Source organism: Ambystoma mexicanum, chromosome 4p, assembly GCF_040938575.1.
Source record: "Ambystoma mexicanum isolate Mex_15411 chromosome 4p, UKY_AmexF1_1, whole genome shotgun sequence".
Taxonomy (NCBI): domain Eukaryota; kingdom Metazoa; phylum Chordata; class Amphibia; order Caudata; family Ambystomatidae; genus Ambystoma; species Ambystoma mexicanum.
Genome location: NC_090927.1, coordinates 593,372,148 through 593,399,821, shown reverse-complemented (window position 1 = coordinate 593,399,821; position 27,674 = coordinate 593,372,148). Strand labels below are relative to the sequence as shown.

Genomic DNA, 27,674 nt, shown 5'->3' with positions numbered 1-27,674 from the left:
TGAAAGGGGATGACATTTGGAAGTATATTTGTGTGTCATCTCTGTACTGGTAGAAATGTACACTGTGTTTGCTAAGGCTCTGTCCAAGGGATTCAATATATAGGTTTAAGAGGAATAAATATTGGTAGGAGCCTTGCAGGACTGCATACTTGATAGGGGTCGATGTCTGATCGATAAGGGTCATGGAGACAAAGTGTGTCATGCCACTAAGAAAGGAGGAGAACCATTCGAGTATGGTACCAGAGAGATTCATTCTGTGTGCTGGTAGAATGGTGATGGTGTCAAAGGCTGCAGAGAGTTGGAGGAGTATTAGTAGTACTCTGTGTCCTTTGTGATGCTGTGGAGGTCTCTGAGGATGTGAAGAGTAGCAGCGTCAGTGTTGTTTCCTGGCTAAAAGCCATATTCTTCTAAAACTCAAGATGGTTTGGGATGGGAGGAGATGTAGCCTTCTGTCAAATTGCAAACTGGCACACAATGAAAACTGGGCTCAAATCCCAGCTTTCCCATTTCACCAATTATATATTCCTTGTGAAAGAATGTTCCTATGTTTGGTAAGTGGGATAATTTCCAGGATCTGGGTCTCTAAGATACCACAAACATAACTGAACAATATGTTGCATAAAAGGAAATTTATGTTGATAATATCTACTTTAGAATGCGAAGGGGGAGTTTGCTTCTTCTGTAAGATGCAGCACCTGCATTGTGGTTTAAACTATTACACTAAGTGCCTGAAAAGTAAACGTGTCCTGCAGGCTACATTTTCCCAGTCCTCCCCTGATTGCACATGCAGTTTGACACAGTTTTTGCCTTGTGAATCATTCTGTTTTGCAAAACTGTGCCTGTGAAATACAACTTCATCTTCACATTTTAAATCAGTAAAATGCACATGCACACAGCTGGTGGGCAAGGGTCATACCAGGTGCAGATCAAAGCGCATTCCTGAAGGGATGCCCAGTGATCTGCGCCTGTTATTCCAGCATTTGTTCTGTGCCTGTCTCCCTTGTGGAAAGGAAACTGCAGATTAAGGTGCAATGCTTTCAGATGTCTGGATGGACACTGTTCAGCCTTAAACCGCCTGGAATCGAAACGCGTATGCTACTCGTTTCACATCTGCAGCTCAACAATACGGCTTCACAACGGCTTCACATTTTAAACGAGGACCTGCTGTGACATGCCGATTCATTTGGAGCGCTCACGCACATGGAGGGCTGATCCCAGCTTTCCATTCATGTGGGTAACCTCACACATAACTACATTAGTGACGGGGATGCACACCTCACTACTCAACAATTTATGAATGACGAAGTTTCGTGCAGGTCTTTTGCATCTATTCCACGCCCCTCCTGCACAGAACAAGAACCCGTCGTGAATAAGCGACGTGTGAGTTGAGAATCAGGCCCTTTCTATCCAATCGCTTGGACAGAAATGCGTGATCCCGCTCCGATATAAAAGAAGTATTTTTCACAAGTAGGTTTTTGTTATTTGCATTACATTTCTTTTCCATGGTACTCACCAAAAAAAAAAAAAAAAAAAAAAAAAAAAACAACTGGAAAGCAAGTGGCAAAGTAGAGACGCGGTTATACAGAAATGGGTCAGGAAACTAGCATAACTGCTTTTCCCAAAAGGTTGGGCCCCCGAGTTCAGAAATCTCACAGTGTCTATGCATTTGCAGACAATTAACCTTATAGAGAAAAGTCAGTATGCTACATTGAATCTGTTACTTTGACAACAGTGTTCTTACTGGTATATCCTGGAGTCATGGCTTTAGAGGACCACCCAAGCTCACAGTAATATTCCTCTACCTACCCAAGTGAGAAAGAACACCTCCTTTCACGAGCTTTCCATTACACCTATCAGTAGAAAACGATGGACTAGGCATTCTCAGGACCACCGTTCCATTTCCCAGACAGATAAACCACCTTCATGATGAAATGCAGGCTATGGGGATGGGCACACCTGTGCATTGGATGGTGACTTACTTCATCCTCCACAGCCTTATGGGCATTAAAGGGCTTGCCATCCAATTGCTATTTGGTCCGTGTCGCCTTCCGTTGGATGGCTGTGGCTCGAATGACTGTGACACAATAATGGCTACTGTCAGCACCATTCTGAACTCGTGTACATCAATGGACATTAATTAAAATACCACCAGCTTCCACATTCACCTCTATTTTTCATTTTGTTTGGCAGCTTTCATTTTACTTCTCCAATACACCCCCGTGTCAACACATTTTTAAAAATATATCTTTATTCCGCCCTTATGAACTCTCACTTTTTTTTATATGTACCCCTACAAATAGCTATCCAGATCTATCAGTCTACTGTTAATGTGTTTTTATGCTTTGCACTGGGCCACCGAATTGTATTAGAACACAAACAGATGAATACATTCTGCATACTCTATTTGCATCATCTGTGAAATCTCTCACTCCATTATAGTTCAGTCCTTTTTATGATCATTCAGGCAATCAATGGACTTAAACTCAATTCTACTGACTGTAAGCGGTATGATTTGCTCAATGCAGATATTAATCACTCTTTCTGGCCAGTTCACAAGGCAGCATCATAAAAACAGAGAACATAATTATTACAGTAGCAATGGGCATTGTGATCCAATTTGGAGGGCCAATTGTCTTCTTCCACTCACTGAAATGACAGATAACATCCACAGTCATACATATTCTAATTATTCGCCTAGCCAGATAGAAAGCGTGCTTCTCTTAATTATGTGTTGCTTCAACAACACACATCCTTTCTGTAACTTCAGTTAATTCATGGATTTAAGGTGACATTTCCAGTTTTCGCAAAACGAAAAGGAATCATCTTAATAGAACTGGCTTTTAATTTTATATTTCAGCTGAATTTTATACTGTATTATTTCATTAAAGTCAGTGGTAGAAGTTTATCAACAACGTATAGGCGCTGTGACACTGGCAGGGGACAGAGTAGGCAGGAAGGGAGCAACATGCACTACATTTTTCGAGGGTTGCAGCCGTGCAGGTTTACGGCCAATTGAGTTAAAACAGATCTAATTTTAAATGTAACTGCTATTAGGTGTTAAAGTGTAGAAGTGTGAAAAAAAAGTTGTGGAAATGTTAACAGTAAAAATAAAAGTAGTGGAACGCCACTCCTGACCTTTCCCGCTCACTTCAACCACTGCAGAATGTTCAGTCAGTGTGGTGAGGGAGAATCTCAAATCATACCTGAGGTCATCTTCAGAATGCACACAGCCATCATCCAAAAACAACATATGGGTACCAAGTGGTGTCAAACGTCTCCCATGCCCTTCCCAGAACACCTTTCATGCACTAGTCATTATATGGCTTGTATTTACTTCTACCATACATTGAATGTGCAGGGGTTCTTTAGACCACAGAATCCAAACAATGCCCAGGCCAGGCCATGGGTATGACTTGACTATGCACAGTAGATGTTGGAGGGTTCAGTAGGAGCTCTGCAACATCCGGCAGCCACCGAGCTGTCTACCCACGAAGGCTGCATGCTGCAGTGGAAGCTAGACTTCAATAGAGTAAGCCACGTCCTCACCGTGAACTGCAATCCAGCTGATCCAGCAGCCATCCATTGCCTGCCGCATAACCAACACACCGAGAAGGCCATCTGCCCTTTATGAGAAGGTATGGAGTGCGCACAGCCCCGATACCGCCGTTAGTCCATGAAGCCGAGTCGTAAAATGGCCGCCGCCCTGCATATTGGCTTTTTGTATATATTGGTTGCCTAACAACCTCTCACGCGACAAACCTTTTAGGCTGTAGGGCGAGCCGGAGGTGGAAGCCGGCCCCCCTCGCCTAAGGCCCACTGAGCCCATGGCCCACTGAGCCCAAGGCCCTTTCCTGTCTGTACCTGTCCGTACCGGCAGTACATAACGGTACTCTGATCCTTTGCCCCTCCTCTGATGGCCCACCCTCTACTCATAACCCTCTGGACCATTCCAACCACCACTGATTCATTAATAACCTTATAACAATTCCTGGACTACTGTTATGTTTACACACTCACCTTGTGAAGTGGACTTTGCTAATGGACATTGATGCCTCATGTTGCTATGAGCGTTCGCGCGAACTACGAGTGCAAACAGGTTAGTTTACTATTTTACCAGTATAACTATAACTACTTGAACCTCACCCCTTGAATGGCGCTCTGCCATATACCTTGCACCAGGTCTATATGTTGCTTAATTTGTGATATTGTGTATAGTCCAGTCTAATAGATTTGCACTACTGCATAATTGAGCTAATGACGCCATATTGTATATCCTGAATGCGGCAGCCGCGTACAGTGTCTATCTGCCCACCCTTATACCTCCATACTGCCATTTTCTTTGCTGACCTCACTTAGATATATATACCGGCCTATTTACCTGCACCATAGCTACTTTTTGCTCATGCCACTGTCTCCACTGCCTACCTATGTACCATCCCTGCTTCGCATGAGAGCTCTAAATGCACAGCCCTTGCCACTACTGCCTTACTACTACTGCCACTATTTGCACTTGTCTACCATTTGTAAACTGCTTGTCACCATACATATATACTACTAGCGCTCTACTATAACCAAAGTTATTTGACAATCGCACTATTACCAACTGTATGCCAATTGTATGTAACTACTTCTAGTGCTCTACTATAACCAACGCTATTTACCAACTGCACCATTCGCCCACTTGCCCTTATTATTCTACCAAGATTGATGTCCACATGTAAAACTCTGTCTTTATTGCAAAAACATTGTTCTGCATGCACACAAAGCGGCCCACTCTTCTATTTGCACAACCACTCAGGAGCACCACCATCCTATCTGCGCGAACGACAGAACCACCTCAGGTAACAGAAGAATTATTGATTACCTGTTACACAGACACCCTTGGAAGCCTACCGCATGGCCATACTGCCATCCATTGCAGTCAGGATATTACCCTGTCTATTATCTACTATCCCACCTATGCTTAGGCAAGCTCTTCGTAAACACTATGGATAACCAAGCCCATAGCAACCCACTAATTGAACCAGCTAATGACATTCACTGTCCCATGGAGTCAAAGTGCAGCCATGCACTATCGATGGCCACTATGCTGCCCTGCACAGCCAACATCAAGCCTACCCACTTCCTGTCAGACTTTGAACAAACATCTATCAAACCTACAACCATGTCTACACATCTCCTTAGTCAAGGCCAAAATCTCACTCCAGAACAATGGATAAACCTCTTTGCCAGGAATCCTACACCTAACATACCTTGCCCTACTACAACTAGAAACGCAAGACTAGGACACATATTCCTTAAAATATATCTCAATGCAACCTCCCATCTCTCCCAGATGCACCCCTGCAACACAAACTACAAAAAGGCTAACCTCATAAGCAACCCACATCCTATCCCCAGCTCTCCAGCCAAAAACAACATCCCCCAACCCTCACCGGTAAACACCACCACTACCCTGAAAGGAGGCCTCATCAACGCCACATCACTAACAGCCCAAGCAATAGATATCAATAACCTCATAACATCCAACGTCCTAGACCTTCTAGCCATCACGGAGACGTGGCTCCAACCCACCTCAGGTCCCCTCCTATCACTAGCTACCCCAGACCAATACACCATTATCAGGCAAGACAGAACCTCATCCAAAGTGTCGCTGTTATCGCTAAAACCTCTCTAGGCCTCAGGCAGGTTCCTAGCCAAACACTCCCTTCTACAGAACACCTCTCAATTAAACTGCCCTTATCACCCTCGCAAACTATTACAGCCCATCTGATCTACAGACCTCCTGGCCCACTCTCCTCCTTTGAGGAAGACATATCACTACTGCTGACCAACAATTCTAAAATAAACTCACAAACCCTCCTCCTCTGAGACTTTAACCTTGGGCTACATGACACCAATGATAAAAACGCACTAGTGATCAGCAATAGCATCATCGAACTGGGCCTCACTCAACGACTTTCACAATCTGCTCACTCCAAAAGGAGACAACTAGATTGGATCGCTGACTGCAATTACAACACTATTATCACATCTAACCATCTCCTCGCTTGGACTGATCATCATTCCATCCTTTTCACCCTACCTAGAAACAACCAGAACCCAGAGAAAACTTTGGCCCCTCCAAGACTAGCAAGAAATACACAAAACATAACAGCACACAAGTTACTCCCATTCCTGCAACCGCTCCTACAAGCGGACACAGCCCTCGAGCTCAATGAGAACCCTACGCATCTGGATAACCTCTATAATACTACTCTTCTAAATTGTATCGATTCAATAGCACCACAAAAATTGTGCAAAGCTAAACCCCTTGCCCACTTAAATACCTGGTTCACCCCACAACTGAGAACATTGCGTAAAAAGAAAAGAGCAGCAGAAACCAGCTGGAAAAATCTCCCATCAGCTCTCAACAAAGAACATTTCTTAGCTTCAGCTACATACAAATCTACCATCTTCCTAGCTAAATATGACTCCTATAACAACAGGATTAACAACGCCAAATCTAATACCAAGGAACTGTTTAACATATTCAGAGAGTTAAAATCACCAATGACTCCTCCCACCACCTGCAATAAGGACACCACTTGGTGCCAGAACATCCAAAACGTGTTGTCAGACAAAATTGAGCTCCTACAAAGAAAAGTTGAGACAAAAAAATCAAGCCTAACTAACAACCTTCCGTCACCACCAATCTCCATATCTCCACCTGTCCAAACTGACCCATTCAAATGTTCTGCACTCAGCATCAAAGAAGGAGAAGAAATAATACTAAGCTTAAACCTTCCATATGAATGGCCGACATTTGCATTGCACCTATCATAAAAGAAACAGCGAAGGTGATTGCTCCTTTCACCACCTCACTAATCAACGCCTCCTTCAAATCCAACACAGTACCCATTAACCTTAAGAACGCCTGGGTTATGCCACTCCTCAAGAAACCTTCCCTCGACCCCTATACCCATCCAACTACAGACCAATCACCACTGTACCCTTCCTTCTGAAGATTATCGACAGAGCTGCCTACCTGCAGATCCAACACCATCTTGAAAGCAACAACCTGGTAGGGCTATGCCAATCCGGATTCCAGCCTAGGCACAGCACTGAAACAGCCCTGATAGACCTAGTAACGCAAATTGAGAATATCAAAGACACAGGCTACCTTGCCCTCCTTCTCTTACTAGACCTATCAGCGGCGTTTGACCTCATTGACCATAAAACCCTATATAACCACTTCTCCCTAGCAGCCCACTTTTCCAATGACACAATTACTTGGATCCAATCATTTCTCAACAACAGAACAACTAGAGTGTTCGCACCTACGGCCTCCGCATCTCCATCGACTGTCACATGTGGGGTCCCACGAGGCTCCTGTGTCTCCCCCACACTCTACAACATTTTAGCTAAGCCTTTATTTGACAAATTAGACTGTCTGGGTATCTCTTATACTAACTACGCCGACGACACACAAATTCTCATACACATCACAGGCAACTACGACACAGACTCCCAACGAAAGAATGACATTTACCTCATCATCCAAGCATGGATGGCACAACATGGCCTTTGCCTCAATGACGCCAAGACCAAGCTTCTCCTAGTAGGAACCCAAGCCAGACTCCATAAACTAGATAACAAATTTAACACCTTCGACATTGACGGTAACAATATTAAAGTCTCAAAAGACGTCAAAACGCTAGTAATGTACATCCACTCCACCCTCTCACTAGGGAGACAAATCAATGCCACAAAATCCACCACTGCTTAAACATGTAAGCTCATTAACACATGTAGACCTTTCCTGACACCTGACAATTGTATCACTCTGGCTAGGGCTCTTGTACTGACTAGGTTAGACTACTGTAATGCGCTATACCTAGGCACCAGTCAGCATAACATAACATATGCAAACTACAGATCTATCAAAACAACCCACTCAGAGCAGCAACCAACTTCCCCAGAAAACTACACATCTCTAAGATGAGACGTGGTAATTGATGGCTCTCATTCAACCATATAAATTCAAGACTCTGACTCTCAACTTCAAATGCACTCATAATAAAGCACCTAAATACCTCTGCGACGAATTCAAATTTAACACCTCAGACGGACAGACCAGATCCTCCCACTCCAACTGCCTCATCATACCCAGGTTCAAATTACAAAAGGAAGGGGGTAAAAGCTTTCCAGTTCTGGCAGCAAAAACTTTAAATGCCCTACCCCCCAACATCCGACTAGAACCCTCCTACCATAAATTCCATGAGGAGGCCAAAGCATGGCTCATTCTGCACAGAAAACTAAGCCCGTATGATACTGCCTCCCGCCATACACAGTTCACACTTCTAATTGCCTATAAAGTTGATCAAGTTATTCTGCCTGCATGCATAATATTCTCCAAGTCCATTCCATCACTGTTATGTCAATCACTCACACCCTGATTGTCTCTGTATACTTTAACTCCCTTGTGAACATCTTCCTGTAAATTGTGTAAATACCATGCCTGTAAATTGTTCAAATTGTGGCCATGACTTTAAATTGTGCCTGTAACTGTAAATACGTATCTCTAAGAAATGTGCCCGTATGCCTTAGGGTTAGGCGCGCTATATAAATAAAATACAATACAATACAATAACAGTCTTGTCCTCTTGGGACTTATATTTTCCAGGCATCCTCATGGACAACACAGTCCCTCACATGGCCTGCCCAAATTACACACTTTGGCACTCATAGATAAACAGGCCCATGCAAGCTGAATGAGCACACTCTTTCTTCAAAACTGTTGTGCCAACTGCTGCAATTCCAATTTGGGCTTCCACGGTCATAGAGGATTGATTCCTGAATCTTCCCTGAGTGCCTCTAGCAATAATTTATGGATGATGACATGGATGATATCATCTCAAACGGACCTTAATTCATCATTCAGGTAATATTGCACTTCTTCACACGTGATGTTCTCTTTCTTGAATCTTTGATGTTGAAAACAAGATAAGATTACACCTTCTGTGTGTTACTTGTCAGATCTACAAATTATCTTCATTTTCCCCATGCTTGCGTTAAGGTTGTCTCACGGGTGGGATACGCCTATACCCATTTAGAGAATGCATTTACTTTAACCAATATGTATTCCAGGCGTGTCACTTTCGGCATGTTTTATAAAATCACACTAGAGCTATGAAAATGGTGCATATGGGCAGAGGTGCCCCTTGCAGTAAAAATGTTGCATTTCCTGTATTCTGATGCTGGCATATCAAACTCCTCAAATGAACTGTTCAGCCTTTTGTTAAAAACTGGTGTATACCATTCTTTTTTATCCTGTTTACCATTACCCATTTCAACACATTATCTATGACATGCGGTGGTCCTGTGAAATACCCTTGTAATGTTTTGGGAACGATTACACATCCTTCAGAAAAATGCTAGAGTTCATCACTGTGAAGAGAACATTCTGCATTCCTTTCTTTATTTTTACTTGCACTTGTAACACTGATATTTTTCAGGTGTATATGGTGGTTCTTCTGAATGCACTTGCCTCTGAGGCATAATTTTCTCTGCAACAGTCTTAAGGCCCAGTGCAGTCCCCCATCACTGTAATTTGATCTCGTGCGGTTTGTTATACAACCACCTCATGACTGATATTTCCTATTGAGCCCTAGTAATTCCAGGACTGCATTTACATATTTTTTTTGTAATGGGGGTTCCATTTGCACTTAAATAGCCCTGCTCCTTCTTCAGACAACCATACATACGTAATGTTCAAGGGCATAACAAGTGTTGGTGTAAATAGTCACTTGCTTACCCGCTGCTATGCTGCATTCAAATGTAAGTGCTACCAGTTCAGCTGCCTGTGCTGAATTTACCCCTCCATTGTTTGATTGCTATCACCCCAAAGGCAATACAAACTGCATATACAGATTCCAGCTTCTCCTTTTCATTTCTAACGCAACTTCCATCCACAAAACTCTCCTCATCTGTATGTTTTAATGGGACGTCCTTTAAATCTGTTGTTATTCTGCTGAGAAAGCTGCTGGTTACAATGCAATCCCGTTCTTTACTGTTGGTGGGGAATGGCAATAAGGATGCTGAGTTTAATACTAGACAACATGTTAGTGTAGTGTTTGAAAAATTCAACTGTACCAGTTCATATTTTGTTAATCGGGATGCAGACAAGTGTTGTGAGTTTGTTTTCAATAGCAGGGCAGTCACCGTTTATGGTGCTGCTACTGTAAGGCGGCGACTACAATGCTATATTTTCTCAACTTTGCATGGCAGTTTGTCCACTTCAACTGACAAACATGAGGGAAGTAACACAGCCACTTCAGACCACCCGTGCCATGATAAAGGGGGTAATTCATAGAATTCAGCACAGAAGTAGTGTGCCAGCCGGATGCACCAAATAGCTTTGAGGCGCACAGCGTATTCATGGATTTCCCAAGCCATATGCAGCCGTGGCACAGCGAACATCCAGCAGCGCCAGTTACGCCCCCAAGAGCGCCCCTTGTGCCAGGAATAGCCATAGAAATTCCCAATATGGCGCAAAGGGCCGCGCTAACCGTGGACCACTTTACAGGCCCCCTACACTGTAATTGTGTGAAAAACTATGCGTACCCCGCTCGCAACAGCCAAAACACGTGATATCTACTCATGCACCCCCTTGAATATGCGTACCCCGCTCGCAGCTTCAAAATGAGTGAAAAAGGCCTGCCGTAACCCCGCGAATATGCGTACCGTGCATGGGCAGCCAAATCGTGTAGAAATCTCCACGCGCACCCCCTGCAATACGCGTACCCTACCTACGCCAGGCAAATTACGTGCAAAAAGTCCCCCGTGGTGTGGGCTGCCTGTGGGGCATGGTCAGGGGTTTAGGGGTGTCCCCTGTGTTGTGAGCTGCCTGCGGGGCATGGTCAGGGGTGATGGGGTGTCCCCTGTGGTGTGGGCTGCCTGCAGGGCATTGTCAGGGGTGATGGGGTATCCCCTGTGGTGTGGGCTGCCTACGGGGCATGGTCACGAATGTAGGGGGGTCCCCTGTGGTGTGGGTTGCCTGCGGGGCATGGTCAGGGGTGATGGGCTGCCTGCAGGGCATGGTCAGGGGTGATGGGGTGTCCCCTGTGGTGTGGGCGGCCTGTGGGGCACGGCCAGGGGTGATGGACTGCCTACGGGGCATGGTCAGGGGTAATGGGGTGTCCCCTGTACTGTGGGCTGCCTGTGGGGCATGGTCAGGGGTGATGGGCTGCCTGCGGGGCATGATCAGGGGTATAGGGGGATCCCCTCTGGTGTAGGCTACCTGCGGGGCATGGTCAGGAGTTTAGGGGGTCTGCTGTGCTGTTTGCTGCCTGCGGGGCATGGACAGGGGTGTAGGTTGGTCTCCTATGGTGTGGGCTGCCTGCAGGGGGTGCATGTGGCTCCTCACCATGCAGGTGCATGAATCTGGGGGTACGCAAGTGCGCTTTTCACATGATTTTGCGGGCTAGTGGGGTACATGTATTCTGGGGTACGCGAGTGTGTTTTTTATGCGATTTCGCTGGTGCAAGCAGGGTACATGTATTCCGGGGTATGCGAGTGTGCATTTCACACGATTAGGCTGGCGCAAGCGGGTTACGTGTATTCTGGGGTCCGCAAGTGCTCTTTTCCCACGATTAGGCTGGTGCGAGCAGGGTACATGTATTCTGGGGTATGCAAGTGCACTTTTCACGCGATAAGGCTGGTGCAAGCTGGGTACGTGTATTCCGGGGTACGCAAGTGCGCTTTTCACGCGATTAGGCTGGCACGAGCGGGGTATGTGTATTCTGGGGATACGCAAGTGCACTTTTCCCATGATTAGGCTGGCACAAGGAGGGTACGTGTATTCCGGGGTACGCGAGTGTGCTTTTCACGCAATTAGGCTGCCGCAAGCAGGGTACATGTAATTCGGGATACGTGATTGCGCTTTTCAGGCGATTAGGCTGGCGCAAGCGGGGTACGTGTATTCAAGGGTACGCAAGCGCGCTTTTCACGTGATTAGGCTGGCTTGAGCGGGGTATGTGTATTCCGTGGTACGCGAGTGCGCTTTTCACGCGATTAGGCTGGTGCGAGCGGGGTACGTGTATTCCATGGTACGCAAGTTCTCTTTTCATGCTATTTGTGGGCCCTCCTGGGTGGGCTTCTCCCCTCCCCATGGCCGCAGGCAGCCCATGACCCCTGACCATGCCCTGCAGGCAGCCCACAACACAGGGGATACCCCATAACCCCTGCCCGCAGGCAGCCCATCACCCCTGACCATGCCCCACAGGCAGCCCACACCACAAGGGACAACCCATCACCCCTGACCCTGCCCCGCAAGCAGCCCACACCACAGGGGAAGCCCTACACTTGTGACCATGACCTGCAGGCAGCCCACATCACAGGGGACCCCCTAAACCCCTGTCCATGCCCCTCAGGCAGCCCATCACCCCTGACCATGCCCCACAGGCAGCCCACACCACAGGGACACCCCATCACCCCGGACCATGCCCCACAGGCAGCCCACACCACAGGGGACACCCCATCACCCATGACCATGCCCCACAGGCAGATCACACCACAGGGGACCCCCTACACACATGACCATGCCCCACAGGCAGCCCACACCCCAGCGGAAACCCCATCATCCCTGACCATGCCCCGCAGGCAGCCTATCACTCCTAGCCATGCCCCGCAGGCAGCCCACACCACAGGGGACCCCTACACCCCTGCCCATGCCCTGCAGGCAACCCATCACCCCTGACCATGACCCGCAGGCAGCCCATCACCCCTGGCCATGCTCCACAGGCGGCCCACAACACAGGGGACCGCCCTACACACCTGTCCATGCCCCGCAGGCCGCCCATCACCCCTGACCATGCCCCACAGGCCGCCCATTGTGCGTGGCCATGCACTGCAGGCAGCCCACACCACAGGGGACACCCTTCACCCCTGTCCATGCCCACAGGCAGCCCATCACCCCTGACCATGCCCCGCAGGCAGCCCATCACCCCTGACCATGCCCCGCAGGCAGCCCACACCACAGGGGACCCCCTGCACTCTTGACCATGACCCGCAGGCAGCCCACACCACAGGGGACCCCCCTATTCCCCTGTCCATGCCCGGCAGGCAGCCCATCACCCCTGACTATGCCCCGTAGGCAGCCCATCACTCCTGCCCATGCCCCACAGGCAGCCCACGCCCCACAGGCAGCCCACACCCCACAGGCAGCCCACACCACAGGGGACCCATCCTAAACTCCTGTCCATGCCCCAAAGGCAGCCCATCACCCCTGACCATGCCCCGCAGACAGCCTACACCACAGGGCACACCCCATCACCGCTGACCATGCCTCGCAGGCAGCCCACACCAACACTACAGGTAATTAGGACTACTGTCACGATCCATGCCCCTGACCCCCTCAGGTATAACAGCCCCCTGGCAGCAGTGGGGCTAAAGCCCTTTACACCGGCCCCAAGGGCCTTAAAACTCCATCAGAAACATACATGGAGTCAGTCCTGGCGGCTTTGGCGCCAGGCTCATTATCAGGAATAAAGCAATACCAATGATGGACCTTAATCCAACATGGAGGCCTATTACACAGCTCAGTTCTTTAGAACCAAGCCATGCAGTCTAGTGTTTTGGGTGTGGCTGGGCTTGGAATTACTTGGCCTGGAACTACTTTACCTGGGCTATTTAAACAACACCCAAACAGCAGAACATGCTTTGCGTTATTCTGCACTCCTGCAGCGTAACGCTCCCCGTGTCCAGCTCCAGCTCATCTGCTTCTCCGGCGGTCCGATCCTGAAGCCCTAGATCCAGATTCCATTAATAACCTGGAAGAACAAGAATAGCATTAGCAAGCAAGAACACTTACCTGTGAAGTAACCAGCCTTAATTCCATCCTGTGCTTCACTTACCTTGCCCATCTCCGGTGTTCACTGCAACCTGCAAAGGTAAAGAAACAAGGACAGCATTAATAACAATTCTTCCCTGGGCATGCAGCGAGCCTGGCAGCACCCTGCACTTCTCTTACCTCGCCCATCTCCGGGTTTCACCACAACCTGAAAGGGAGAAGGAACAAGGTCAGCATTAACAAAGCACTTACCTGGGCAAGCAGCGCTTCGATCGCTCATCACTCCGGAACATCACCGTAACCTGTATAAAGAAGAGAAGAGAACACAGGTTAGCAATTAACACCAATAAAAAGCGCGTTGCTCTGCACATCAAGAACTCACCGTGGTCTTCGCCATCAGCCGGCAACTCTGAGATCGTAACCATCCCTGTGAAAACAAAAAGAGACATTGTTAGGGAACAGCGTAGGGGAGAAAGACGCTGAAAAGACAGAAAAAATGGAGGGAAAGAAAGAGACAGAATAAAGACAGAAAAGACATTATAACTCACCTGGAAGACAGCAAGCAGAGTTGGAGTCACATCCGGCCTGGACCCGACATAAGGGCACACGGACCAGTGAAGCAACTAGGTCTACGTAACACCCGCACCAACCACGTTGCCCTGCACAGAAACGCAGGAAGTTGAGTTCAACGCACAAAAACCTAAGGTGAGCAATAACCCCAAGGGAGGAGATTTGGACCAGAGGGAGGTGGGAGTACACCCATCACAGAACCAGTATCTTGCCCCTCCATTTTCCTGTTATAGGCTAGAGCGCCCAATGTCTGGCACATAACCAAGCAGAGAGGGGTCTGGGATAGCGCTTAGACCTCCATCCAGTATCATGTGGCACCCCCATGGATACAAGGCGAGCGTAACAGCCTTTTGTTCACACGGGATTGTGTTTGTTTAAGTGGCTAGAAATGCACACAATGGTACAATTCCAAGGACACATTCTCAGGCAGTTAAAGTTGTGACAGTTGAATGTCCCTTTGTCATCATTGATTGTCACCTGGAATGTGCCAGGCCTGTGTGCACTCCACAGGGCGGGGGAGTTTAGGTGAAAAATGTAGCCATAACCTGGGTACGGGCTGCCTCGCCACATGCCCTTTCCCCTTCCATGTGCAGCGGCCGTGCATGTGGTTAGGGCTGTGGGGGCACCACCATGTCCACCGGTATGCCCCGCCGAGTTGCAACATTGTGCAGGACACATGCTGCCACAATGATCCTGCACACTACTGGGGGCGCATATAGTAGTGCCCACTAGAGCGATCAAGGGAGCGGAAACGTAACTTGAGAACTCCGAATGTGCGCTACACTATGCCGCGGGGTGCAATATGGGCTGCGTTGTATCTTAACTGGGGTGGTGTTGTGGGGTTCCTTATTGGCATCATCATGTGGGTGATCAGAGGGTAGGCACTGTGTTCTGGGGAGGTGATAATTGTTGTCATTAGTTGGGTTTGTGTATTTGTCCGTTTGTCACATGCATGCATGTGCACAGGCATTTGTACTCACCAATGAGCCATGTGTTGCCATGCCTCCCAGCTTCCAGGTCCCAGTGTAGGGCTGACATTCTGTATATGAAACTGTCATGGGTAGACCCGGGATAGTTTGCATAGACAGAGGTGATGATTCCCTTGGCATCGCATACAACCTGCACGTTGATGGAATGCCAGTGCTTGCGGCTGCGATAGATGTGCTCAGTGGCCTTATGTGGACCCCATGGGTGCAATCAATGGCACCGAGCACTCTGGGGAAGTGTGCCACCCATAAAAGTCCTGGACCACGGCCTGCCTTTCTGCAAGTGTTCTAGGCATGCATATGTGCCTGCAGACTGAGGGTGTATAGTCATGATTGCCAACACCTGGTGTAGGCAGCGTGACTGCATGGCCTGTGAGACACCCCCAACTATGGCAGTTGTCCACTGAAATTACACAGTAGCCAAAAAATGCAGGACATTGAGCACCTTTTCCAAGGGGCTCAGTGCTTGGGAGCACAACGTGGGTGATGTGAGGTCATCCTCCCACTCAGTGACCAGGTCTAGGATGATATGAGGTTGAAACCTATACCTGCAATAGACCAGGTCATCAGGCATTCCAAAAAGGCTACTCCTGGGTAAGAATATGCAGGGCATGGATATCCTCCTCCTCCTGCAGTGTCCCACGATCACTGCTGCGAGGAATGGGACATTCATCATAGCTGTATATGCATGCTTGTTGTTTGTGCGTGCTTTTATGTTGCGCCGGGCCGCTTCTGCCTACTTTTGCGTGGCGCATGTGTTTTACGGCTTTGCGCGTCTTTTGGCGTGCGCGGGTTTACCCTGTTCAATTCCATGAATACGTGTTGTTAGCACACGTGTGGGCGTTGCAAGGGTTTCACTGCTGTACTTCCACCATTACACCCACATTTTCACAAGTTGTTCCCCATTTCGCGTGTTCTGCCCACTTTTTAGGTGTGTGCGCTGGAGGTTGTGCGCCTTCACTGGGCGACTGGCGCACAGCTTTCGGGATGTCGCAGTGACATGTGCGCCATGCGCGGTGTCAGCGCAGGTCCCAGGTAAGTCACGTGCAGTGCCTTCCATGAATCGGTAAACGGGCGCCCGTGTGCATTTCTCACACGTGCTCTTGTTTCTCACACTTGCACTAGAGATTTCAGCACACAATAATTCCTTGAATTACCCCGAAAGTCTCTGATTGGAAGGTTTTTTCCACCATGCATCAGACTGAGCTCTTTTTTTGCATTGCTCCCTTTTTCATTGTAATGTAAAATAAATGTCACTTATATTCTTGTAACCCTGGGACTGGGGAACTACATGCTAAATTTTGTTTTATTTCCGTATATGCTTTTTAACATTCCTTTATCCATTGGAGTTTTTGAAGTGTATTTATGGGAGGCATTTTGTGTAGTGGTTTCAATATATTTATATAACCCATTGTCCACTGACAACTATAACCAGTGGCACCTAAAGTGACCTCTGTTGACTAATTTAAGTGGTTTGGGCAATTTCATTATGGTTTCTACTCTTGACTCCTTTTTGATTCACTCACTTTCCAATATGGTGTGAACTAAATAATCTATTTACTGATTACACACTTGCAACATTTGTTTTGTTACTTTAGGCCCTTTATTTTCAGGGTTGTTTAAGCACTAATGTGCCGTGCTTGCATATTTCATATGTGGGAGACCTAACTAAGACGTTGTCAACAAATTGCACTCATGTACAACTCTCATAAAAATGATTGTCATCCAGATTTTTCTTTAAAGCCTGATTGAATAAGGATATGCTTTCTTTGTAGCCCTCTGGAAGGTGGCTCCAAGTTTAGTGACGGGAAAAAAGCAAATGCACATTGACTGTTGGGGTGTATGGGGGGAGAAAGGAAAGCTTAGAATAGGTGGAGCCCTGGCAATGGGTGGAATACACAATAATATGTTTGTGGGGTTTGGGACAACAGAGAATGATTTTCACATTATTGCATGTACTGCCTGCAAGTCTCATAGAAATCTATACATGTCCGGACAGTGTTTTTTAATGGGTAGAATTGGGGCATTGTATTGTATTGTATTGTATTGTATTTGGTTTTTGTATAGCGCCGGTAGCCCGAGGGCATCAGGGCGCTTGTACATAAAACACCGGTACTACAAGACGAACAAAACATAAGAGACAGACGATGAGAACAAGTACTATCGCATTACAAGGTCTCTAAGAAAGTCCTACGTCCAAGATCTCATATAAAAAGGTGTGTCTTCAACATCTTCCTAAAAGCAAAGTGATTAACTTCGGACCTAAGAGGTTCGGGGACGCTGTTCCACAGTTTAGGAGCTAACACAAGAAAGGATCTGCCTTTAGATGTGCTAGTTGTGGCTATCAGTTTTCCCCGATGTAATAATGAGGTTACTACTACTGGAACTCCTGCCTCTGTTTCTGGTTTAATCAGATATTGTTGGTTTCTAGATAAGGGCTTACATTTTAAGTATTGGGCTTCACACCTATTCATAATTGAAGATAAAACCCACATCATTATTATATGAGACCTAGGGTCTTATTTACAAAACTGTTTTTAAATGGGGAAAGTCCCACTGAAAGGTTTTTTGTAACTCAGGCCCCATGATTCTTACATCAATGAAACTAATATTTCATTTAAATCCTTGCCTCCCTGTATAATTCAATACGTTCATCCTTTTCTTATTCTTCTTGCATGGAAGCTTTTACATCACTGTCAGGATCTAGCCGGTGTACAATAGAAAGTATATCTCACTTCACACAGTAAAACGATCTCTAATCGATGTACTGGGGATAGGTTGCTCAACAGAAAAGTGTGATGAGGCCGATAGAAACTGAAAGTGCTTTGGTCATCAGGTGACATAATGGGCTGCTGGAGATGCCGACCACCAACTCCATTTCAAAACGATAACCAGGCTCCTTTAAAGTCCTTTGCTTTCATTCAAAAGCGATTCAGCCCGTGTCTTATAAACACTGTACATTCTCGCGTTGATAATGCAGTTGATGCAGGAGTCTCCAGGATCTACCTGCACCAATGCCTGTAGTCCTGACCAATATTCTGATGCATCTTCAAAATCACTCTGATTGCTTCACTTGGAAAAAGGAGCTGGAAGGAACTATGGCGTTGCCCCGTCTGGTTGGGTTTGTGGCCATTTCAGCCACTCATGTTTCCAATGCTTCTCATATTTTTAATAGTTACAAGCTGTAATACTAGTAACACATCCAATTAAATGTCCCAATTTGACATGGGAACAACCTCAACAACCTATGCCCCTACCTATGGCCCATCCACACCCTCTTACGAGTAGAGGGTCTCCAGTCTTCCATTGTCACCAACACTTCCTGCTCCCATGTGTTATTTCTGTTGTTGTAAATGTTGTACCTGAAAGCTATTATTGAAGCTCATTGGCCTCCTTCTTTACCTTATCATATTAAACACAATAAGCCTCATTTCGAGTATGGCGGTAGGGGGATAACGGCACCGGTAAGGATGCCGGTGTAGTTAACCCCCTACCGCCACATACCAAGGTCCTTTAGCGGGTCCCTCCAGGGATGGCTGGACTAACCAGCCGTTCTTAGCGGGACCCGTTAAGGGACCAGGGAGCAAATAATGGGCCCGCAATTAGCAGGCCCGTTATTTGCTCCTTCCCCATTACCATTGATCCCTATGGGGACTCGAATGGGAATGGGGAATGGTTTTCTGAATGGAGACTTACCGGGTCCTCCAAGGTTGGAATGATACGGTAAGTCCCCATTCAGAGAGCCGGACCTGGGTTTGGAGGCAGCCATGGTGCTAATAGCACCATGGCTGCCTCCAAACTCGGAATGACCGCCAATGATTTGAAACTGAAATCAACTTCAATAAAGGGGCTTTTTTGACTGCTGTAGAGGTGGAGTCAAGTACCCCCAACCAAAAGCTACTCCCCCATGTTGCCTATATGTTGGGAGCCAGAGTGTGAGGCACATGCAGTACCAGTGAAAATACGTATACCAAGGACATTCTTGGAAGTAAGATTCCCATTGAGAAAGCCATACATGCATTCACAACAATAAGATGGCCGTTTGAATGAAATCCTGGAGGAAGTGTGGAAACTGAGCAAAAGGGAAGACTTGTGATGTCATAAAGAGCAGAGCTGACGCACCCAGAAGAGATGCAGAGATGAGAGAACATAGATATCCTATAGGCTGTAAAGAGGAGGTGTTAAAGATGAGCAACATTTGAGGCTTGAGATGAAGGCGCTCATGCTACAGAAGTAATGAAGAAGATATTAGGTAATTTTACAATTGTACAGAAGCAGTAATGCAAGTAGACAAAGTATTCATAAAGGTTGGCTATGTAGTAAATAGATTGCCGCAATGCCCCAACGTATATGTATAGGAATGTATGGACTATGGACGATTCCACAACATACTTTAGCACAGGTGGACCCAGGAAGCAGAAAGGCTTTTTCAGTGAATCAGTTAGAAATTGAAAACTTAACCATGAAGGTGAATCAAAGAAAGGCTTGGTTGGCCTAAGACCAGGAAATCAAGGCCGCCTTGAGCCTGAATGTTCATACAGTAGTTACAGAACATGTGAAAAGAACAAACTCCTGTCTTAGGTGAGGAGAGAGAACATTAAAGATATCAGAGGTTCATCATTTAATAGCATTTAAAATACAGAAAGATTCAAAAACATGGGGCCTCATTCCGAGGTTGGTGTTAGTCATGGCACTATTTGCGCCATGACTGCCACCAATAACGGTACTGTGTCTGGTTTGGTGCAATGGGGACTTACTGGTCTAGTCAGACCTTGGCGGAGGGGGGTCCGTGACCCAGCAGACGGATGGGGACGCCCCGGCGGAGTTGGGTTAACCCACGGGGGACATCCCCAGCCAACCGGAGGGAGAGGAAGGCCCACACCCAGCAGGCCCCCCGTCATCTCTCCTCACCGAGCCGGCCCCTGAGCCGCTGCACCGGGCTGGGGCGCGCTCCTGCACCCCGACCTGCCAGCGGGCTGGGCGTCGGAGCGGGCGTACCCCGGTCGGCAGGGAAGCCCCCGAGTGGGAGCAGCCAGGAGCCGAGGGAAGCCCGGCCGTTCTCGAGGGACGCCTCCCCAGGGCAGACAGGGGCCTGGCACGCCGGGTGAGCCCTGAGCCATGGCACAGCCAGGCGTACTCGACAGGCGGGCGTTGAGGTTCTGCCCACCCACATCGCATGGGCGAGCGATGGCCAGGCCCGCCGGCACAGCAGGCGTCCTTCCCTCTCGACCAGGTACCTGGAGCTCGGCCCTGTGCGGCCGGGCTGCGGTTTGAAGACTCTAGCGGTCGCACCTGACCCCCCTGCCCGTGCCGACTCTGGCCCACCTCTCCGTCCGGCTCCCCGCGGCGGAGGGGGTTGGGGCCGGGGGTAGGCCGAGAGTGGGAATCGGGCCGGGTGGGCCGGCGGCAGAGCAGCCTGCCTCCATCGCCGGGGGAAGCCCTGCCGCCATGCAGGCTTCCCGGGCCGAGCGCCTGGATGTTTTCTTTTTGTTTTCTCATAAAACCCTGATGGTCTCGGCCGACTCCCAAGTGGGGCAGCTAGACGGGGCTCCGGGCTGTGTCTCATCAGCGGCGGGCGGGACGGGCCTCGCTGCCTCCCCCCGGCCTCTCCTGCACCGGCAGGTTCAGGCCGACGTCTGGAACAAAACAAAAAGTTGCCTGTGACTCTTGGCGGTGGATCACTCGGCTCGCGCATCGATGAAGAACGCAGCTAGCTGCGAGAATTAGGTGAATTGCAGGACACATTGATCATCGACACTTCGAACACACCATGTGGCCCGGGTTCCTCCCGGGGCTACGCCTGTCTGAGGGTTGCTGAACGTCAATCGCCCCGGGGTTCCCTCCCAGGGGCACGGCTGGGGCTGTCGCAGGGACCCTGTTCCCTTCGTCCCCCTAAGGTCAGACACCGATCAGCACCGGCGCAGGATCCATCTGGACCTGGCTGTGCGGGCCCCGGCAGCAGGCGGTGGGAGGCGGCAGCAGGCCTTGAAAAAGCCTGGCGCGCCTCCGCCCATGCCCCTGGGCACTGGGCCGTGCCGTGTGTGGCTGTCTGTGGTGTCCCACGGCTGCCAGCGCGAGACGGCCCCGGAGTGTGGGCCTGTACCAGGCGGGCCTCAGCCTTAGTGATTGGGAAAACGCATGATCGGACACTGCCGGAGGTCCAGGGCTGTGCCAGGGGCTAACCCCACCTGCGCGGCCCCGGGCCCGAGGTGCAGCCGCCCCACGGAGCTCACGCGGCTCCCTCGACTATGACCTCAGATCAGACGTGGCGACCCGCTGAATTTAAGCATATTACAAAGCGGAGGAAAAGAATTTAACCAGCATTCCATCAGTAATCACCACAGGACCAAAGAATCCGAACAGAGAGAAGCTGTACCGACCTGCAATGATGACACCACCGGTGGAGCCCTGCTGAATCGACTCACCACTTCTTTCAACGACAGAGGAGATCTTCATCCCGCAGAGTCTTCTTCCTTTGACTGGTGGGGATAACCAGTTTGCCTGCCTTTTCGCCTTCCCGGATCATCTCGTTGTCGCCTTGCCTGTGCCAAGCACCCCGGCAACCAGGATACCACATTTTACCACTACAGCGAATACAAGGATAGTACCTTTTAACCGGAGAACTCCGCGGCTGGTTTATTCCCTGGCAGTGCAACGACCTTCAGCTTTCCTCCACTTCGAGACCTTCTCTTCCTCTGTACGATGCCGTGACTTGCATCCACTGCCAGGAACAACTGTCCCCGCTGGAGGATTCTCTCCACTTTCAAGGTACTGTGTCTGCCTGGCCTCCCTCGCAATGGTTTGTGTGGGGTGTCTTGTAAATCCTCATTTTACCACTTGGGTTGGCCATAGGTTGGCTAACTGAACTTTTCTGAGCTGAACTGATTTCTTTTTAAACTCTCTGCAAGACTTTCCAGGCCTTTTAAACTGTGTGCTCTTGGGCGCATTGGTGTTCTACTCTCTCCAAGAGTGAGCCTGGCCTCTGAACTTTTTGCTCACAAGTAGACTTTGACTTTCCTGCCTTGCTGTGTGTTTCTAAAGTATTGTGTTGTGTGCTGTTCCTAATTTCTGCCTTTTCCCTCCCTTTTTCTTAACTTATTGGAGTGCCATCTTTAGTTAAGCGCTCTCCTCTATCTGGAAATAAGTGGTGTTAACTAAGACTTGTATAATAAGGAATAAGGGATGTATATATGTTAATAGTGACTGTGTTTTTTAACTTGCTTACAATAATAGTGCTGGAGTGTTTCTAAGTGTGTCTTTAAATAAATAATTATATACTTGATACCAAAGTTCTGGTCAGTGTTTGCTTGTGCTACTGTATTTTGGTACCTATCTTGTATACTCTATATACTGTCTAACTCTTCTTGAGAGAAGTCTGGCTGCTCAGCCACAGCTACCAGGTAAATCTGGGTGGTACAGACTGCTACCAATTGGGTTTACTCCCAGCACCTGTAGTCTTAAGCCTTTTGCAGTGGTCCCTAAGGGAACTGCACAGGTTTCTGCCTAACAGGGTCTGCGGTGATGTCGGTTACCCACCTGACCCGTCTTGAAACACGGACCAAAGAGTCTAACACGTGCACGAGTCAGAGGGCCGAACGATACCCTGTGGCGCAATGAAGGTGAGGGCCGGCGCGCGCCGGCTGAGGTGGGATCCTGTCGTGGCAGCGCGGCGGGCGCACAACCGGCCCGTCTCTTCCCTGCTCTGTCGGGGAGGTGGAGCATGAGCGTGTGTGATAGGACCCGAAAGATGGTGAACTATACCTGGGCAGGGCGAAGCCAGAGGAAACTCTGGTGGAGGTCCGTAGCGGTCCTGACGTGCAAATCAGTCGTCCAACCTGGGTATAGGGGCGAAAGACTAATCGAACCATCTAGTAGCTGGTTCCCTCCGAAGTTTCCCTCACGAAAGCTGGTGCTCGGAAACCCCAGTTTTATCTGGTAAAGCGAATGATTAGAGGTCTTGGGGCCGAAACGGTCCCAACCGATTCTCAACTTTAAATGGGTAAGAAGTCCGGCTCGCTGGCGTATAGCTGTGCATCGAATGCGAGTGTCCAGTGGGCCACTTTTGGCAAGCAGAACTGGCGCTGCAGGATGAACCGAACGCTGGGTTAAGGCGCCCGATGCCGACGCTCGTCAGACCCCAGAAAAGGTGTTGGTTGATATAAATAGCAGGACGGTGGCCATGGAAGTCGGAATCCGCTAAGGAGTGTGTAACAACTCACCTGCCGAATCAACTAGCCCTGAAAATGGATGGCGCTGGAGCGTCGGGCTCATACCCGGCCGTCGCCGGCACTGAGAGCCGCGGGGGCTAGGCCGCGACGAGTAGGAGGGCCGCTGCAGTACACACGGAAGCCCGGGGCGAGGGCCCAGGTGGAGCTGCCGCAGGTGCAGATCTTGGTGGTAGTTGCAAATATTCAAATGAGAACTTTGAAGGCCGAAGTGGAGAAGGGGTCCATGTGAACAGCAGTTGAACATGGGTCAGTCGGTCCTAAGAGATGGGCGAGCCCCCATAGTAAGCTTTGGGGTCCCGGAAATATCAGACGTCCTCTGCCATTTAGCTAGAAAAACATGAAAATCCCTGTAGATAGCAGCCGTTAGTTTAAAAAATCTTGCAAGTACAGGTGGGATAGGTTCCTCGTTTTCAAGCGGAATCCCTTGCCGACTTCTACAGGAAGCCGAGCGGAACATAGGTTGAAGAGGAGGAGGCGATCCCATGTGAATGCTGAATAGGCTGAGTGAGGTGGCAAACTGAATGAGCACTAATTGAGGAAGAGTGATAACGGGGATGGAGTAACAAAGGGTTTGTTGGGGTATTTTATTTTTTGTGTAAAATTCGTGGAGCGTCATAGTGTAAGATGATGAGCATCGCAGTTTAAGGTATATAGACAAGGAGTGATCTGTATAGTAAGCTCGGAATCCTACGTCAAGGTCCTTTAGAAAGAGCTCACCCTAAAGTCCAAGTGGACGTATATAGGCTACAAATGACCAAGGGTCGTTAAAGAGAACATCTCATACTCTAAGGGAATCATTTTAGGGGCAGAAATAGTCACAAGGAGCTTTGAAGGAGATATATGTGGGCCGGCCAGTCTGCCAGTTTGTCTGTCTGAATATTGTATAGGGTGTATGTGGTGGAAACTTTGAGATTTGAAATGTAATTATTTATTTGTATAGTTGATTGATAATGTTCAGTGAATAGGTATACTGAAGTAAACGTGACACAGAGGTTTGTAGCTGCAACGATTGGTGCACGCTCAAATTGTATTATTTTTCTGGAAAGCTTTTATTTGTGAAAAATAATGGTAGTGACAGTCAATTGTGACTAAGTCATGATGGACGATATTAACTGCTTGCACACTTGTGCAGACAGCTGCCACAACATGCATCCAAGCTTAAGCAGTACAGTGCAGAATGGGTTAAAGGAATGGCAGATAAAATGTTCATGCCATGGCCACAAGGGGTGAAGTGGGAGAATGGGAGAAAAAGCTCCCCCAATCTCCTCACGACCATGGCCTAGAGGATCGCGGCCTAGACACCCACCACGAGATGAATTCGTCTATCTACCAGACGACCGATTACCCTGGTTCAAGAACATACGGATATGCCCACCGGCCTGCCCACCAGCCTGCCCTACTCAAGCCGACACCTGCGGCATGGATGAACTCGACTAAGACCTCAACAACAAGCACCCACATCATTAGAGATGCCATGACGACCTAGCCAACTGCCAAGAACACACGTGCCACCATTCACACTGGACACTCACGCACCAACCCACACGAAGAATATAATCAGTGCTATGACGTAGGTGACGGATACACCCACTGACGCGCATCTATATTATTTTTCACATAGGTTTTCCGTAATGCAGAAACGCAAGACGCATAAAGCACTCGCGTACACGCTTGCTGACGCTTCTCCCAACCCTTGCATTGTGATGAGAATATAACGAAGACGTAATACTGCCTATGAAGCCATGTCGCACCACAACACAGGTGTCGTGCATTACATCTCCCCACCTATGAACCAGGCCCAAGTAGGCCGCAAGCAAGAGCCGCCATGAACACTGAATGAGCAAGAGTACAAGTGCTGATCACACAGAACGAGCCCAGCGAGAGCTCACAGCCAAGGGAGCGATGTTGCAACTCGTATGCTACCAGCCGACGCCAAGGTCACACCTGTAAGCAAAGCCAAGCAAAATACAACTTTAAATGTGCAGAATTCTGCCCCAACGTGATCAAGCCAACCTGACAAGGTGCCAGACCCACGAGGGAGAAGTCGCCTGGGTCCCACGTCTTAAATGACCCAATGGACACCTACGGCGATGGGAATGGTCTGCTCTCAAGCCTATGAGCAAATCTGCGCATTGTCTGCACGAACACATAGTTACATATTGTTGCTAGTGACAGGTACACCGTGAGCTGGGAACAACGATGGTCCCAGGCTGGGGGGCTTGCGGGTGGACCAATCAGAACATGGGGGCACTCATCACTGACGCCACTAACATTAGCTAATCATTAGGGGTCTTCGTGTAACAATTTTCAAGTATCTAATAGAAGGGACAACCCAAGTATACCACCTGACTCATCCTCAACCACTAATACTGTTCTCTATATGTATGCTATACTAACCCTACCACTTGAGGAACCAATCCAGAGTGACGATAGGTTTTTTGCTAACTTTCCCAGGTGACGCAAGTAGCGCGTCATACTGAGGCAAAAAGGGCCTGCGAGCCCCACGAATTTTGAGAGTCTGGACGGACGCGTACGATCCTAGACCCATCCCTCCCGTTGTTTAATAAACAGCAGAACCACCTTGCTTCTTGCGTGTGTCTCATACTCATTTTTGGGGAACACGGGAGGAGTTGGGGCCTCCCAGCCTGGAGGTCTGCGGACGGCCCAGCCGACCCCGGGATAATCACCCCGACAAGTTGGAGGCACTGCTGAGATCTGTTTATGATCTACCTTTTTATTTTTCCAAGGCCTCTCGTTGTGAGGACGTCCGGCAGCGCGGCCCCCTCTGCCGCTGCCCCCTTTTTGAGGACTACAGGACCATCGCGGAAGTGCGAGAAGACTGGACAGCGCAATCCAGATATTGGCCCTCGGGAGCCAGTTGAGAAGTATCCCGCCCGCGGTTGGCGAATGTCCAGAGGTGGTCCAGACGAGGGGAGGTGGCGAGCCGCTTGGAGGGGTGCACGCAGTCGAGCGGCCCCACATCAAGAGAACTTGGTGAGTATGTCACACCCCACAAGCAATGTGAGATTGTGAGGGAGGGGGGAGGAGTGCAATAAGGGCGGTGGGAGGTGTTACTAAGGTGTGCAGCGAAGATTTGATCAATTAGTGTTGACAGTGAAGTGAATGGTAGCAGGACAGGCGCGAGAGCCGTCCGCTACCACGTCACGGAGAAGGGTGGGCGGAGCAAGAAAACATCACGTGCGGTTGCTCCTAGACACTGATTGGCCTAGGTCGTGACCACCTGTAAGGGGGTGTGTGTGTGTGTGGCTTCCTACGAATTGGCGGTTATTGATCAATGAGTAGATGAGGATCCCTATTGATCGAGCAGTGACACTCTATAGATAGATGACATTTTCCTGTAGGCGGTAGCTAACTGGTTGCCTAGTACGGAAGATAATTGGCTGGTTAAGCCCTCCTGTTGAGGGGCGTATCACACGCGAGGCGACGCAGCGTGCGTAGTTCGATTATATTGTTGGTTACCTTGTTCCAGGCGTAACAAGAGGACAGCTGTGGGGTTAACGGGGACAAACAGCAAAATTTACTTCGAGCTTTCTGAAGTGTAAAAGATCTTACCAGTAGTTTTGGAAGAGGTCGGTGACATCACCCGTAGGGCTTTCAAACTACGGGGCCAGGTAACGACAACTATACTGAAGGGAACTAACAACACAGTGTAACCATGTCATACGGGTTAGGATTGGGAGGGTGGGGGAATACCCTCACTACCCCACTACAGCATATATGTAAAACACTATCACCCCATAGGAAAAAACTGATCAAATATAGCATAGAATGGACACAAGGGACGGACAACAAAATGACGACACCCTGGCCGCCTAACGGCAGTTTCGACGCATACGTCCAACACTCGCTACTGACACATATACATAACACATACAAGGGGAAGAAGTTGACGCACCACGTGGAGGTGTTTAACTTATGGAGGATGTTCCAGGGGTCCCGACCAGGACCAACCGGAATGTTCACTGTGGAGGAAACGAAGGAGGGGAAGAAGATTAAGGAGGAAGAGGGAAATGGGGAAAAGGAGGTTGACAGCGCACA

General features: G+C 48.7%; 1 non-coding gene across 1 annotated transcript; it reads left to right on the top strand.

Moving 5' to 3' along the window:
* The first annotated feature begins 21,049 nt into the window (after positions 1-21,049).
* LOC138459961 (5.8S ribosomal RNA) lies at positions 21,050-21,201 on the top strand. The gene has a single exon (XR_011262739.1). It is a non-coding gene; the product is annotated as a 5.8S ribosomal RNA (ribosomal RNA).
* The last annotated feature ends 6,473 nt before the right edge of the window (positions 21,202-27,674 follow it).